Here is a 16,402-nt window from a genome sequence, read left to right as displayed (position 1 = left end):
AAGCCTTCGATAGCTCAGTTGGTAGAGCAGAGGACTGTAGTGGTAAAACAGGCATCTTTAGGTCGCTGGTTCAAATCCAGATTGAAGGACTTCTGCCAAATGCAAATTTTATTGAATACTTGGAAAGTAAAATGCTTGGAAAATAAAATAACAGACAATTTATAATTATATTATATTTCATCACTGAAAATAGATGCCTTTTGCTTTGAGGCTGTCGCCACGTTATGTTTCTGTCCGACACCAATCTTCGTTGGTTTCCTGTGAGGTGTTTTGGATCCCCATCTCTTGCTATGAACTGACAAAACAGCAGAATCCCCTTGACAATCTTGATTTCTCAAGGGAAATGGGAGAACACTATACACCATCCAAGATATTAAAATATTGTCAAGGCCCAACACGGCTGAATACCCTGAGGAGATGGCCTGTGAGGCGCGCCTTTCAACTTTTCCCCCTTAGTGTGGTGGTCAGTAACATGCGGGAGACTGCGGAGGGGGTCATTTTTTTAATTGGGAACTGATGTGCTTTTACTCAATTCGGGAACCTCACAAGCCAAATTTGTAGTATTTTGCACGAATTGCAATAGATGTTTGCATGTCGACGGTTGAAGTGGAAGCTCGTATTGAGCTTGCTAAAGACTGATTTGCCAAGCCTTCGATAGCTCAGTTGGTAGAGCGGAGGACTGTCGTGGTAAAACTGGCATCCTTAGGTTGCTGGTTGAAATCCGGATTGAAGGACTTTTGCCAAATGCACATTTTATTGAATACTTGGAAAGTAAAATACTTGGAAAATAAAATAATAGACAATTTATAATTATATTATATTTCATCACTGAAAATAGATGCCTTTTGCTTTGAGGCTGTGGCCACGTTATGTTTCTGTCCGACACCAATCTTCGTTGGTTTCCTGTGAGGTGTTTTGGATCCCCATCTCTTGCTATGAACTGACAAAACAGCAGAATCCCCTTGACAATCTTGATTTCTCAAGGGAAATGGGAGAACACTATACACCATCCAAGATATTAAAATATTGTCAAGGCCCAACACGGCTGAATACTCTGAGGAGATGGCCTGTGAAGCGCCGCCTTTCAACTTTTCCCCCTTAGTATGGTGGTCAGTAACATGCGGGAGACTGCGGAGGGGGTCATTTTTTTAACTGGGAACTGATGTGCTTTTACTCAATTCGGGAACCTCACAAGCCAAATTTGTAGTATTTTGCACGAATTGCAAGAGATGTTTACAAGTCGACGGTTGAAGTGGAAGCTCGTATTGAGTTTGCTAGAGAATGATTTGCCAAGCCTTCGATAGCTCGTCGCTGGTTCAAATCCGGCTCAAAGGACTTTTGCCAAATGCACATTTTATTGAATACTTGGAAAGTAAAATACTTGGAAAGTAAAATAAAAGACAATTTATAATTATATTATATTTCATCACTGAAAATAGATGCCTTTTGCTTTGAGGCTGTGGCCACGTTATTTTTCTGTCCGACACCAATCTTCGTTGGTTTCCTGTGAGGTATTTTGGATCCCCATCTCTTGCTATGAACTGACAAAACAGCAGAATCCCCTTGACAATCTTGATTTCTCAAGGGAAATGGGAGAACACTATACACCATCCAAGATATTAAAATATTGTCAAGGCCCAACACTGATGAATACTCTGAGGAGATGGCCTGTGAGGCGCCGCCTTTCAACTTTTCCTCCTTAGTATGGTGGTCAGTAACATGCGGGAGACTGCGGAGGGGGTCATTTTTTTCATTGTGAACTGATGTGCTTTTACTCAATTCGGGAACCTCACAAGCCAAATTTGTAGTATTTTGCACGAATTGCAAGAGATGTTTGAATGTCGACGGTTGAAGTGAAAGCTCGTATTGAGCTTGCTAGAGACTGATTTGCCAAGCCTTGGATAGCTCAGTTGGTAGAGCGGAGGACTGTAGTGGTAAAACAGGCATCCTTAGGTCGCTGGTTCAAATCCGGCTCGAAGGACTTTTGCCAAATGCACATTTTATTGAATACTTGGAAAGTAAAATACTTGGAAAGTAAAATAACAGCCAATTTATAATTATATTATATTTCATCACTGAAAATAAATGCCTTTTGCTTTGAGGCTGTGACCATGTTATTTTTCTGTCCAACACGAATCTTCATTGGTTTCCTGTGAGGTGTTTTGGATCCCCATCTCATGCTATGAACTGGCAAAACAGCAGAATCCCCTTGACAATCTTGATTTCTCAAGGGAAATGAGAGAACACTATTCACCATCCAAGATATTAAAATATTGTCAAGGCCCAACGCGGCTGAATACTCTGAGGAGATGGCCTGTGCGGTGCCGCCTTTCAACTTTTCCCCCTTAGTATGGTGGTCAGTAACATGCGGGAGACTGCGTAGGGGGTCATTTTTTTAATTGGGAACTGATGTGCTTTTACTCAATTCGGGAACCTCACAAGCCAAATTTGTAGTATTTTGCACGAATTGCAAGAGATGTTTACAAGTCGACGGTTGAAGTGGAAGCTCGTATTGAGTTTGCTAGAGTTTATTTGCCAAGCCTTCGATAGCTCAGTTGGTAGAGGGGAGGACTGTAGTGGTAAAACAGGCATCCTTAGGTCGCTGGTTCAAATCCGGCTCAAAGGACTTTTGCCAAATGCACATTTGATTGAATACTTGGAAAGTAAAATACTTGGAAAGTAAAATAACAGACAATTTATAATTATATTATATTTCATCACTGAAAATAGATGCCTTTTGCTTTGAGGCTGTGGCCACGTTATTTTTCTGTCCAACACGAATCTTCATTGGTTTCCTGTCAGGTGTTTTGGATCCCCATCTCTTGCTATGAACTGGCAAAACAGCAGAATCCCCTTGACAATCTTGATTTCTCAAGGGAAATGAGAGAACACTATACACCATCCAAGATATTAAAATATTGTCAAGGCCCAACACGGCTGAATACTCTGAGGAGATGGCCTGTGAGGCGCCGCCTTTCAACTTTTCCCCCTTAGTATGGTGGTCATTAACATGCGGGAGACTGCGGAGGGGGTCATTTTTTTAATTGGGAACTGATGTGCTTTTACTCAATTCGGGAACCTCACAAGCCAAATTTGTAGTATTTTGCACGAATTGCAAGAGATGTTTACAAGTCGACGGTTGAAGTGGAAGCTCGTATTGAGTTTGCTAGAGGTTGATTTGCCAAGCCTTCGATAGCTCAGTTGGTAGAGCGGAGGACTGTAGTGGTTAAACAGGCATCCTTAGGTCGCTGGTTCAAATCCGGCTCGAAGGACTTTTGCCAAATGCAAATTTTATTGAATACTTGGAAAGTAAAATACTTGGAAAATAAAATAACAGACAATTTATAATTATATTATATTTCATCACTGAAAATAGATGCCTTTTGCTTTGAGGCTGTGGCCACGTTATGTTTCTGTCCAACACCAATCTTCATTGGTTTCCTGTGAGGTGATTCGGATCCCCATCTCTTGCTATGAACTGGCAAAACAGCAGAATCCCCTTGACAATCTTGATTTCTCAAGGGAAATGAGAGAACAGTATACACCATCCAAGATATTAAAATATTGTCAAGGCCCAACACGGCTGAATACTCTGAGGAGATGGCCTGTGAGGCGCCGCCTTTCAACTTTTCCCCCTTAGTATGGTGGTCAGTAAAATGCGGGAGACTGCGGAGGGGGTCATTTTTTTAATTGGGAACTGATGTGCTTTTACTCAATTCGGGAACGTCACAAGCCAAATTTGTAGTATTTTGCACGAATTGCAAGAGATGTTTACAAGTCGACGGTTGAAGTGGAAGCTCGTATTGAGTTTGCTAGAGAACGATTTGCCAAGCCTTCGATAGCTCAGTTGGTAGAGCGGAGGACTGTAGTGGTAAAACAGGCATCCTTAGGTCACTGGTTCAAATCCGGCTCGAAGGACTTTTGCCAAATGCACATTTTATTGAATACTTGGAAAGTAAAATACTTGGAAAGTAAAATAACAGACAATTTATAATTATATTATATTTCATCACTGAAAATAGATGCCTTTTGCTTTGAGGCTGTGGCCACGTTATTTTTCTGTCCGACACCAATCTTCGTTGGTTTCCTGTGAGGTATTTTGGATCCCCATCTCTTGCTATGAACTGACAAAACAGCAGAATCCCCTTGACAATCTTGATTTCTCAAGGGAAATGGGAGAACACTATACACCATCCAAGATATTAAAATATTGTCAAGGCCGAACACTGATGAATACTCTGAGGAGATGGCCTGTGAGGCGCCGCCTTTCAACTTTTCCTCCTTTGTATGGTGGTCAGTAACATGCGGGAGACTGCGGAGGGGGTCATTTTTTTAATTGTGAACTGATGTGCTTTTACTCAATTCGGGAACCTCACAAGCCAAATTTGTAGTATTTTGCACGAATTGCAAGAGATGTTTGAATGTCGACGGTTGAAGTAAAAGCTCGTATTGAGCTTGCTAGAGACTGCTTTGCCAAGCCTTCGATAGCTCAGTTGGTAGAGCAGAGGACTGTAGTGGTAAAACAGGCATCCTTAGGTCGCTGGTTCAAATCCAGATTGAAGGACTTTTGCCAAATGCAAATTTTATTGAATACTTGGAAAGTAAAATGCTTGGAAAATAAAATAACAGACAATTTATAATTATATTATATTTCATCACTGAAAATAGATGCCTTTTGCTTTGAGGCTGTCGCCACGTTATGTTTCTGTCCGACACCAATCTTCGTTGGTTTCCTGTGAGGTGTTTTGGATCCCCATCTCTTGCTATGAACTGACAAAACAGCAGAATCCCCTTGACAATCTTGATTTCTCAAGGGAAATGGGAGAACACTATACAGCATCCAAGATATTAAAATATTGTCAAGGCCCAACACGGCTGAATACTCTGAGGAGATGGCCTGTGAGGCGCGCCTTTCAACTTTTCCCCCTTAGTATGGTGGTCAGTAACATGCGGGAGACTGCGGAGGGGGTCATTTTTTTAATTGGGAACTGATGTGCTTTTACTCAATTCGGGAACCTCACAAGCCAAATTTGTAGTATTTTGCACGAATTGCAATAGATGTTTGCATGTCGACGGTTGAAGTGGAAGCTCGTATTGAGCTTGCTAGAGGCTGATTTGCCAAGCCTTCGATAGCTCAGTTGGTAGAGCCGAGGACTGTCGTGGTAAAACTGGCATCCTTAGGTCGCTGGTTGAAATCCGGAGTGAAGGACTTTTGCCAAATGCACATTTTATTGAATACTTGGAAAGTAAAATACTTGGAAAATAAAATAACAGACAATTTATAATTATATTATATTTCATCACTGAAAATAGATGCCTTTTGCTTTGAGGCTGTGGCCACGTTATGTTTCTGTCCGACACCAATCTTCGTTGGTTTCCTGTGAGGTGTTTTGGATCCCCATCTCTTGCTATGAACTGACAAAACAGCAGAATCCCCTTGACAATCTTGATTTCTCAAGGGAAATGGGAGAACACTATACACCATCCAAGATATTAAAATATTGTCAAGGCCCAACACGGCTGAATACTCTGAGGAGATGGCCTGTGAGGCTCCGCCTTTCAACTTTTCCCCCTTAGTATGGTGGTCAGTAACATGCGGGAGACTGCGGAGGGGGTCATTTTTTTAACTGGGAACTGATGTGCTTTTACTCAATTCGGGAACCTCACAAGCCAAATTTGTAGTATTTTGCACGAATTGCAAGAGATGTTTACAAGTCGACGGTTGAAGTGGAAGCTCGTATTGAGTTTGCTAGAGAATGATTTGCCAAGCCTTCGATAGCTCGTCGCTGGTTCAAATCCGGCTCAAAGGACTTTTGCCAAATGCACATTTTATTGAATACTTGGAAAGTAAAATACTTGGAAAGTAAAATAAAAGACAATTTATAATTATATTATATTTCATCACTGAAAATAGATGCCTTTTGCTTTGAGGCTGTGGCCACGTTATTTTTCTGTCCGACACCAATCTTCGTTGGTTTCCTGTGAGGTATTTTGGATCCCCATCTCTTGCTATGAACTGACAAAACAGCAGAATCCCCTTGACAATCTTGATTTCTCAAGGGAAATGGGAGAACACTATACACCATCCAAGATATTAAAATATTGTCAAGGCCCAACACTGATGAATACTCTGAGGAGATGGCCTGTGAGGCGCCGCCTTTCAACTTTTCCTCCTTAGTATGGTGGTCAGTAACATGCGGGAGACTGCGGAGGGGGTCATTTTTTTAATTGTGAACTGATGTGCTTTTACTCAATTCGGGAACCTCACAAGCCAAATTTGTAGTATTTTGCACGAATTGCAATAGATGTTTGCATGTCGACGGTTGAAGTAGAAGCTCGTGTTGAGCTTGCTAGTGGCTGATTTGCCAAGCCTTCGATAGCTCAGTTGGTAGAGCCGAGGACTGTCGTGGTAAAACTGGCATCCTTAGGTCGCTGGTTGAAATCCGGATTGAAGGACTTTTGCCAAATGCACATTTTATTGAATACTTGGAAAGTAAAATACTTGGAAAATAAAATAACAGACAATTTATAATTATATTATATTTCATCACTGAAAATAGATGCCTTTTGCTTTGAGGCTGTGGCCACGTTATGTTTCTGTCCGACACCAATCTTCGTTGGTTTCCTGTGAGGTGTTTTGGATCCCCATCTCTTGCTATGAACTGACAAAACAGCAGAATCCCCTTGACAATCTTGATTTCTCAAGGGAAATGGGAGAACACTATACACCATCCAAGATATTAAAATATTGTCAAGGCCCAACACGGCTGAATACTCTGAGGAGATGGCCTGTGAGGCTCCGCCTTTCAACTTTTCCCCCTTAGTATGGTGGTCAGTAACATGCGGGAGACTGCGGAGGGGGTCATTTTTTTAACTGGGAACTGATGTGCTTTTACTCAATTCGGGAACCTCACAAGCCAAATTTGTAGTATTTTGCACGAATTGCAAGAGATGTTTACAAGTCGACGGTTGAAGTGGAAGCTCGTATTGAGTTTGCTAGAGAATGATTTGCCAAGCCTTCGATAGCTCGTCGCTGGTTCAAATCCGGCTCAAAGGACTTTTGCCAAATGCACATTTTATTGAATACTTGGAAAGTAAAATACTTGGAAAGTAAAATAAAAGACAATTTATAATTATATTATATTTCATCACTGAAAATAGATGCCTTTTGCTTTGAGGCTGTGGCCACGTTATTTTTCTGTCCGACACCAATCTTCGTTGGTTTCCTGTGAGGTATTTTGGATCCCCATCTCTTGCTATGAACTGACAAAACAGCAGAATCCCCTTGACAATCTTGATTTCTCAAGGGAAATGGGAGAACACTATACACCATCCAAGATATTAAAATATTGTCAAGGCCCAACACTGATGAATACTCTGAGGAGATGGCCTGTGAGGCGCCGCCTTTCAACTTTTCCTCCTTAGTATGGTGGTCAGTAACATGCGGGAGACTGCGGAGGGGGTCATTTTTTTAATTGTGAACTGATGTGCTTTTACTCATTTCGGGAACCTCACAAGCCAAATTTGTAGTATTTTGCACGAATTGCAAGAGATGTTTGAATGTCGACGGTTGAAGTGGAAGCTCGTATTGAGCTTGCTAGAGACTGATTTGCCAAGCCTTGGATAGCTCAGTTGGTAGAGCGGAGGACTGTAGTGGTAAAACAGGCATCCTTAGGTCGCTGGTTCAAATCCGGCTCGAAGGACTTTTGCCAAATGCACATTTTATTGAATACTTGGAAAGTAAAATACTTGGAAAGTAAAATAACAGCCAATTTATAATTATATTATATTTCATCACTGAAAATAAATGCCTTTTGCTTTGACGCTGTGACCATGTTATTTTTCTGTCCCACACGAATCTTCATTGGTTTCCTGTGAGGTGTTTTGGATCCCCATCTCATGCTATGAACTGGCAAAACAGCAGAATCCCCTTGACAATCTTGATTTCTCAAGGGAAATGAGAGAAAACTATTCACCATCCAAGATATTAAAATATTGTCAAGGCCCAACGCGGCTGAATACTCTGAGGAGATGGCCTGTGAGGTGCCGCCTTTCAACTTTTCCCCCTTAGTATGGTGGTCAGTAACATGCGGGAGACTGCGGAGGGGGTCATTTTTTAAATTGGGAACTGATGTGCTTTTACTCAATTCGGGAACGTCACAAGCCAAATTTGTAGTATTTTGCACGAATTGCAAGAGATGTTTACAAGTCGACGGTTGAAGTGGAAGCTCGTATTGAGTTTGCTAGAGAATGATTTGCCAAGCCTTCGATAGCTCAGTTGGTAGAGCAGAGGACTGTAGTGGTAAAACAGGCATCCTTAGGTCGCTGGTTCAAATCCGGCTCGAAGGACTTTTGCCAAATGCACATTTTATTGAATACTTGGAAAGTAAAATACTTGGAAAGTAAAATAACAGACAATTTATAATTATATTATATTTCATCACTGAAAATAGATGCCTTTTGCTTTGAGGCTGTGGCCACGTTATTTTTCTGTCCGACACCAATCTTCGTTGGTTTCCTGTGAGGTATTTTGGATCCCCATCTCTTGCTATGAACTGACAAAGCAGCAGAATCCCCTTGACAATCTTGATTTCTCAAGGGAAATGGGAGAACACTATACACCATCCAAGATATTAAAATATTGTCAAGGCCGAACACTGATGAATACTCTGAGGAGATGGCCTGTGAGGCGCCGCCTTTCAACTTTTCCTCCTTTGTATGGTGGTCAGTAACATGCGGGAGACTGCGGAGGGGGTAATTTTTTTAATTGTGAACTGATGTGCTTTTACTCAATTCGGGAACCTCACAAGCCAAATTTGTAGTATTTTGCACGAATTGCAAGAGATGTTTGAATGTCGACGGTTGAAGTGGAAGCTCGTATTGAGCTTGCTAGAGAATGATTTGCCAAGCCTTCGATAGCTCAGTTGGTAGAGCGGAGGACTGGAGTGGTAAAACAGGCATCCTTAGGTCACTGGTTCAAATCCGGCTCGAAGGACTTTTACCAAATGCATATTTTATTGAATACTTGGAAAGTAAAATACTTGGAAAGTAAAATAACAGACAATTTATAATTATATTATATTTCATCACTGAAAATAGATGCCTTTTGCTTTGAGGCTGTGGCCACGTTATTTTTCTGTCCGACACCAATCTTCGTTGGTTTCCTGTGAGGTGTTTTGGATCCCCATCTCATGCTATGAACTGGCAAAACAGCAGAATCCCCTTGACAATCTTGATTTCTCAAGGGAAATGAGAGAAAACTATTCACCATCCAAGATATTAAAATATTGTCAAGGCCCAACGCGGCTGAATACTCTGAGGAGATGGCCTGTGAGGTGCCGCCTTTCAACTTTTCCCCCTTAGTATGGTGGTCAGTAACATGCGGGAGACTGCGGAGGGGGTCATTTTTTTAATTGGGAACTGATGTGCTTTTACTCAATTCGGGAACGTCACAAGCCAAATTTGTAGTATTTTGCACGAATTGCAAGAGATGTTTACAAGTCGACGGTTGAAGTGGAAGCTCGTATTGAGTTTGCTAGAGAATGATTTGCCAAGCCTTCGATAGCTCAGTTGGTAGAGCTGAGGACTGTAGTGGTAAAACAGGCGTCCTTAGGTCGCTGGTTCAAATCCGGCTCGAAGGACTTTTGCCAAATGCACATTTTATTGAATACTTGGAAAGTAAAATACTTGGAAAGTAAAATAACAGACAATTTATAATTATATTATATTTCATCACTAAAAATAGATGCCTTTTGCTTTGAGGCTGTGGCCACGTTATTTTTCTGTCCGACACCAATCTTCGTTGGTTTCCTGTGAGGTGTTTTGGATCCCCATCTCTTGCTATGAACTGACAAAGCAGCAGAATCCCCTTGACAATCTTGATTTCTCAAGGGAAATGGGAGAACACTATACACCATCCAAGATATTAAAATATTGTCAAGGCCGAACACTGATGAATACTCTGAGGAGATGGCCTGTGAGGCGCCGCCTTTCAACTTTTCCTCCTTTGTATGGTGGTCAGTAACATGCGGGAGACTGCGGAGGGGGTAATTTTTTTAATTGTGAACTGATGTGCTTTTACTCAATTCGGGAACCTCACAAGCCAAATTTGTAGTATTTTGCACGAATTGCAAGAGATGTTTGAATGTCGACGGTTGAAGTGGAAGCTCGTATTGAGCTTGCTAGAGAATAATTTGCCAAGCCTTCGATAGCTCAGTTGGTAGAGCGGAGGACTGGAGTGGTAAAACAGGCATCCTTAGGTCACTGGTTCAAATCCGGCTCGAAGGACTTTTACCAAATGCATATTTTATTGAATACTTGGAAAGTAAAATACTTGGAAAGTAAAATAACAGACAATTTATAATTATATTATATTTCATCACTGAAAATAGATGCCTTTTGCTTTGAGGCTGTGACCACGTTATTTTTCTGTCCAACACGAATCTTCATTGGTTTCCTGTGAGGTGTTTTGGATCCCCATCTCTTGCTATGAACTGGCAAAACAGCAGAATCCCCTTGACAATCTTGATTTCTCAAGGGAAATGAGAGAACACTATACACCATCCAAGATATTAAAATATTGTCAAGGCCCAACGCGGCTGAATACTCTGAGGAGATGGCCTGTGAGGTGCCGCCTTTCAACTTTTCCCCCTTAGTATGGTGGTCAGTAACATGCGGGAGACCTCGGAGGGGGTCATTTTTTTAATTGTGAACTGATATGCTTTTACTCAATTCGGGAACCTCACAAGCCAAATTTGTAGTATTTTGCACGAATTGCAAGAGATGTTTGAACGGTTGAAGTGAAAGCTCGTATTGAGCTTGCTAGAGACTGATTTGCCAAGCCTTCGATAGCTCAGTTGGTAGAGCAGAGGACTGTAGTGGTAAAACAGGCATCCTTAGGTCGCTGGTTCAAATCCAGATTGAAGGACTTTTGCCAAATGCAAATTTTATTGAATACTTGGAAAGTAAAATGCTTGGAAAATAAAATAACAGACAATTTATAATTATATTATATTTCATCACTGAAAATAGATGCCTTTTGCTTTGAGGCTGTCGCCACGTTATGTTTCTGTCCGACACCAATCTTCGTTGGTTTCCTGTGAGGTGTTTTGGATCCCCATCTCTTGCTATGAACTGACAAAACAGCAGAATCCCCTTGACAATCTTGATTTCTCAAGGGAAATGGGAGAACACTATACACCATCCAAGATATTAAAATATTGTCAAGGCCCAACACGGCTGAATACTCTGAGGAGATGGCCTGTGAGGCGCGCCTTTCAACTTTTCCCCCTTAGTATGGTGGTCAGTAACATGCGGGAGACTGCGGAGGGGGTCATTTTTTTAATTGGGAACTGATGTGCTTTTACTCAATTCGGGAACCTCACAAGCCAAATTTGTAGTATTTTGCACGAATTGCAATAGATGTTTGCATGTCGACGGTTGAAGTGGAAGCTCGTATTGAGCTTGCTAAAGACTGATTTGCCAAGCCTTCGATAGCTCAGTTGGTAGAGCGGAGGACTGTCGTGGTAAAACTGGCATCCTTAGGTCGCTGGTTGGAATCCGGATTGAAGGACTTTTGCCAAATGCACATTTTATTGAATACTTGGAAAGTAAAATACTTGGAAAATAAAATAATAGACAATTTATAATTATATTATATTTCATCACTGAAAATAGATGCCTTTTGCTTTGAGGCTGTGGCCACGTTATGTTTCTGTCCGACACCAATCTTCGTTGGTTTCCTGTGAGGTGTTTTGGATCCCCATCTCTTGCTATGAACTGACAAAACAGCAGAATCCCCTTGACAATCTTGATTTCTCAAGGGAAATGGGAGAACACTATACACCATCCAAGATATTAAAATATTGTCAAGGCCCAACACGGCTGAATACTCTGAGGAGATGGCCTGTGAGGCGCCGCCTTTCAACTTTTCCCCCTTAGTATGGTGGTCAGTAACATGCGGGAGACTGCGGAGGGGGTCATTTTTTTAACTTGGAACTGATGTGCTTTTACTCAATTCGGGAACCTCACAAGCCAAATTTGTAGTATTTTGCACGAATTGCAAGAGATGTTTACAAGTCGACGGTTGAAGTGGAAGCTCGTATTGAGTTTGCTAGAGAATGATTTGCCAAGCCTTCGATAGCTCGTAGCTGGTTCAAATCCGGCTCAAAGGACTTTTGCCAAATGCACATTTTATTGAATACTTGGAAAGTAAAATACTTGGAAAGTAAAATAAAAGACAATTTATAATTATATTATATTTCATCACTGAAAATAGATGCCTTTTGCTTTGAGGCTGTGGCCACGTTATTTTTCTGTCCGACACCAATCTTCGTTGGTTTCCTGTGAGGTATTTTGGATCCCCATCTCTTGCTATGAACTGACAAAACAGCAGAATCCCCTTGACAATCTTGATTTCTCAAGGGAAATGGGAGAACACTATACACCATCCAAGATATTAAAATATTGTCAAGGCCCAACACTGATGAATACTCTGAGGAGATGGCCTGTGAGGCGCCGCCTTTCAACTTTTCCTCCTTAGTATGGTGGTCAGTAACATACGGGAGACTGCGGAGGGGGTCATTTTTTTAATTGTGAACTGATGTGCTTTTACTCAATTCGGGAACCTCACAAGCCAAATTTGTAGTATTTTGCACGAATTGCAAGAGATGTTTGAATGTCGACGGTTGAAGTGAAAGCTCGTATTGAGCTTGCTAGAGACTGATTTGCCAAGCCTTGGATAGCTCAGTTGGTAGAGCGGAGGACTGTAGTGGTAAAACAGGCATCCTTAGGTCGCTGGTTCAAATCCGGCTCGAAGGACTTTTGCCAAATGCACATTTTATTGAATACTTGGAAAGTAAAATACTTGGAAAGTAAAATAACAGCCAATTTATAATTATATTATATTTCATCACTGAAAATAAATGCCTTTTGCTTTGAGGCTGTGACCATGTTATTTTTCTGTCCAACACGAATCTTCATTGGTTTCCTGTGAGGTGTTTTGGATCCCCATCTCATGCTATGAACTGGCAAAACAGCAGAATCCCCTTGACAATCTTGATTTCTCAAGGGAAATGAGAGAACACTATTCACCATCCAAGATATTAAAATATTGTCAAGGCCCAACGCGGCTGAATACTCTGAGGAGATGGCCTGTGAGGTGCGGCCTTTCAACTTTTCCCCCTTAGTATGGTGGTCAGTAACATGCGGGAGACTGCGTAGGGGGTCATTTTTTTAATTGGGAACTGATGTGCTTTTACTCAATTCGGGAACCTCACAAGCCAAATTTGTAGTATTTTGCACGAATTGCAAGAGATGTTTACAAGTCGACGGTTGAAGTGGAAGCTCGTATTGAGCTTGCTAGAGACTGATTTGCCAAGCCTTCGATAGCTCAGTTGGTAGAGCAGAGGACTGTAGTGGTAAAACAGGCATCTTTAGGTCGCTGGTTCAAATCCAGATTGAAGGACTTCTGCCAAATGCAAATTTTATTGAATACTTGGAAAGTAAAATGCTTGGAAAATAAAATAACAGACAATTTATAATTATATTATATTTCATCACTGAAAATAGATGCCTTTTGCTTTGAGGCTGTCGCCACGTTATGTTTCTGTCCGACACCAATCTTCGTTGGTTTCCTGTGAGGTGTTTTGGATCCCCATCTCTTGCTATGAACTGACAAAACAGCAGAATCCCCTTGACAATCTTGATTTCTCAAGGGAAATGGGAGAACACTATACACCATCCAAGATATTAAAATATTGTCAAGGCCCAACACGGCTGAATACTCTGAGGAGATGGCCTGTGAGGCGCGCCTTTCAACTTTTCCCCCTTAGTATGGTGGTCAGTAACATGCGGGAGACTGCGGAGGGGGTCATTTTTTTAATTGGGAACTGATGTGCTTTTACTCAATTCGGGAACCTCACAAGCCAAATTTGTAGTATTTTGCACGAATTGCAATAGATGTTTGCATGTCGACGGTTGAAGTGGAAGCTCGTATTGAGCTTGCTAAAGACTGATTTGCCAAGCCTTCGATAGCTCAGTTGGTAGAGCGGAGGACTGTCGTGGTAAAACTGGCATCCTTAGGTTGCTGGTTGAAATCCGGATTGAAGGACTTTTGCCAAATGCACATTTTATTGAATACTTGGAAAGTAAAATACTTGGAAAATAAAATAATAGACAATTTATAATTATATTATATTTCATCACTGAAAATAGATGCCTTTTGCTTTGAGGCTGTGGCCACGTTATGTTTCTGTCCGACACCAATCTTCGTTGGTTTCCTGTGAGGTGTTTTGGATCCCCATCTCTTGCTATGAACTCACAAAACAGCAGAATCCCCTTGACAATCTTGATTTCTCAAGGGAAATGGGAGAACACTATACACCATCCAAGATATTAAAATATTGTCAAGGCCCAACACGGCTGAATACTCTGAGGAGATGGCCTGTGAGGCGCCGCCTTTCAACTTTTCCCCCTTAGTATGGTGGTCAGTAACATGCGGGAGACTGCGGAGGGGGTCATTTTTTTAACTGGGAACTGATGTGCTTTTACTCAATTCGGGAACCTCACAAGCCAAATTTGTAGTATTTTGCACGAATTGCAAGAGATGTTTACAAGTCGACGGTTGAAGTGGAAGCTCGTATTGAGTTTGCTAGAGAATGATTTGCCAAGCCTTCGATAGCTCGTCGCTGGTTCAAATCCGGCTCAAAGGACTTTTGCCAAATGCACATTTTATTGAATACTTGGAAAGTAAAATACTTGGAAAGTAAAATAAAAGACAATTTATAATTATATTATATTTCATCACTGAAAATAGATGCCTTTTGCTTTGAGGCTGTGGCCACGTTATTTTTCTTTCCGACACCAATCTTCGTTGGTTTCCTGTGAGGTATTTTGGATCCCCATCTCTTGCTATGAACTGACAAAACAGCAGAATCCCCTTGACAATCTTGATTTCTCAAGGGAAATGGGAGAACACTATACACCATCCAAGATATTAAAATATTGTCAAGGCCCAACACTGATGAATACTCTGAGGAGATGGCCTGTGAGGCGCCGCCTTTCAACTTTTCCTCCTTAGTATGGTGGTCAGTAACATGCGGGAGACTGCGGAGGGGGTCATTTTTTTCATTGTGAACTGATGTGCTTTTACTCAATTCGGGAACCTCACAAGCCAAATTTGTAGTATTTTGCACGAATTGCAAGAGATGTTTGAATGTCGACGGTTGAAGTGAAAGCTCGTATTGAGCTTGCTAGAGACTGATTTGCCAAGCCTTGGATAGCTCAGTTGGTAGAGCGGAGGACTGTAGTGGTAAAACAGGCATCCTTAGGTCGCTGGTTCAAATCCGGCTCGAAGGACTTTTGCCAAATGCACATTTTATTGAATACTTGGAAAGTAAAATACTTGGAAAGTAAAATAACAGCCAATTTATAATTATATTATATTTCATCACTGAAAATAAATGCCTTTTGCTTTGAGGCTGTGACCATGTTATTTTTCTGTCCAACACGAATCTTCATTGGTTTCCTGTGAGGTGTTTTGGATCCCCATCTCATGCTATGAACTGGCAAAACAGCAGAATCCCCTTGACAATCTTGATTTCTCAAGGGAAATGAGAGAACACTATTCACCATCCAAGATATTAAAATATTGTCAAGGCCCAACGCGGCTGAATACTCTGAGGAGATGGCCTGTGAGGTGCCGCCTTTCAACTTTTCCCCCTTAGTATGGTGGTCAGTAACATGCGGGAGACTGCGTAGGGGGTCATTTTTTTAATTGGGAACTGATGTGCTTTTACTCAATTCGGGAACCTCACAAGCCAAATTTGTAGTATTTTGCACGAATTGCAAGAGATGTTTACAAGTCGACGGTTGAAGTGGAAGCTCGTATTGAGTTTGCTAGAGTTGATTTGCCAAGCCTTCGATAGCTCAGTTGGTAGAGGGGAGGACTGTAGTGGTAAAACAGGCATCCTTAGGTCACTGGTTCAAATCCGGCTCAAAGGACTTTTGCCAAATGCACATTTGATTGAATACTTGGAAAGTAAAATACTTGGAAAGTAAAATAACAGACAATTTATAATTATATTATATTTCATCACTGAAAATAGATGCCTTTTGCTTTGAGGCTGTGGCCACGTTATTTTTCTGTCCAACACGAATCTTCATTGGTTTCCTGTCAGGTGTTTTGGATCCCCATCTCTTGCTATGAACTGGCAAAACAGCAGAATCCCCTTGACAATCTTGATTTCTTAAGGGAAATGAGAGAACACTATACACCATCCAAGATATTAAAATATTGTCAAGGCCCAACACGGCTGAATACTCTGAGGAGATGGCCTGTGAGGCGCCGCCTTTCAACTTTTCCCCCTTAGTATGGTGGTCATTAACATGCGGGAGACTGCGG

General features: G+C 41.5%; 4 non-coding genes across 4 annotated transcripts; all 4 read left to right on the top strand.

Annotated features, from left to right (window-relative positions):
* The first annotated feature begins 3,186 nt into the window (after positions 1-3,186).
* TRNAY-GUA (transfer RNA tyrosine (anticodon GUA)) lies at positions 3,187-3,272 on the top strand. Its single transcript is given in 2 exon segments — positions 3,187-3,223; positions 3,237-3,272. It is a non-coding gene; the product is annotated as a tRNA-Tyr (tRNA).
* A 4,991-nt stretch (positions 3,273-8,263) lies between these two features.
* On the top strand, positions 8,264-8,349 carry TRNAY-GUA (transfer RNA tyrosine (anticodon GUA)). Its single transcript is given in 2 exon segments — positions 8,264-8,300; positions 8,314-8,349. It is a non-coding gene; the product is annotated as a tRNA-Tyr (tRNA).
* A 560-nt stretch (positions 8,350-8,909) lies between these two features.
* Positions 8,910-8,995, top strand: TRNAS-GGA (transfer RNA serine (anticodon GGA)). Its single transcript is given in 2 exon segments — positions 8,910-8,946; positions 8,960-8,995. It is a non-coding gene; the product is annotated as a tRNA-Ser (tRNA).
* Positions 8,996-10,201: 1,206 nt separating this feature from the next.
* TRNAS-GGA (transfer RNA serine (anticodon GGA)) lies at positions 10,202-10,287 on the top strand. Its single transcript is given in 2 exon segments — positions 10,202-10,238; positions 10,252-10,287. It is a non-coding gene; the product is annotated as a tRNA-Ser (tRNA).
* Positions 10,288-16,402: the final 6,115 nt, after the last annotated feature.

The sequence above is a fragment of the Ambystoma mexicanum genome, chromosome 1p (assembly GCF_040938575.1).
Source record: "Ambystoma mexicanum isolate Mex_15411 chromosome 1p, UKY_AmexF1_1, whole genome shotgun sequence".
NCBI classification, from domain to species: domain Eukaryota; kingdom Metazoa; phylum Chordata; class Amphibia; order Caudata; family Ambystomatidae; genus Ambystoma; species Ambystoma mexicanum.
This window is presented reverse-complemented; position numbering and strand designations above follow the sequence as displayed.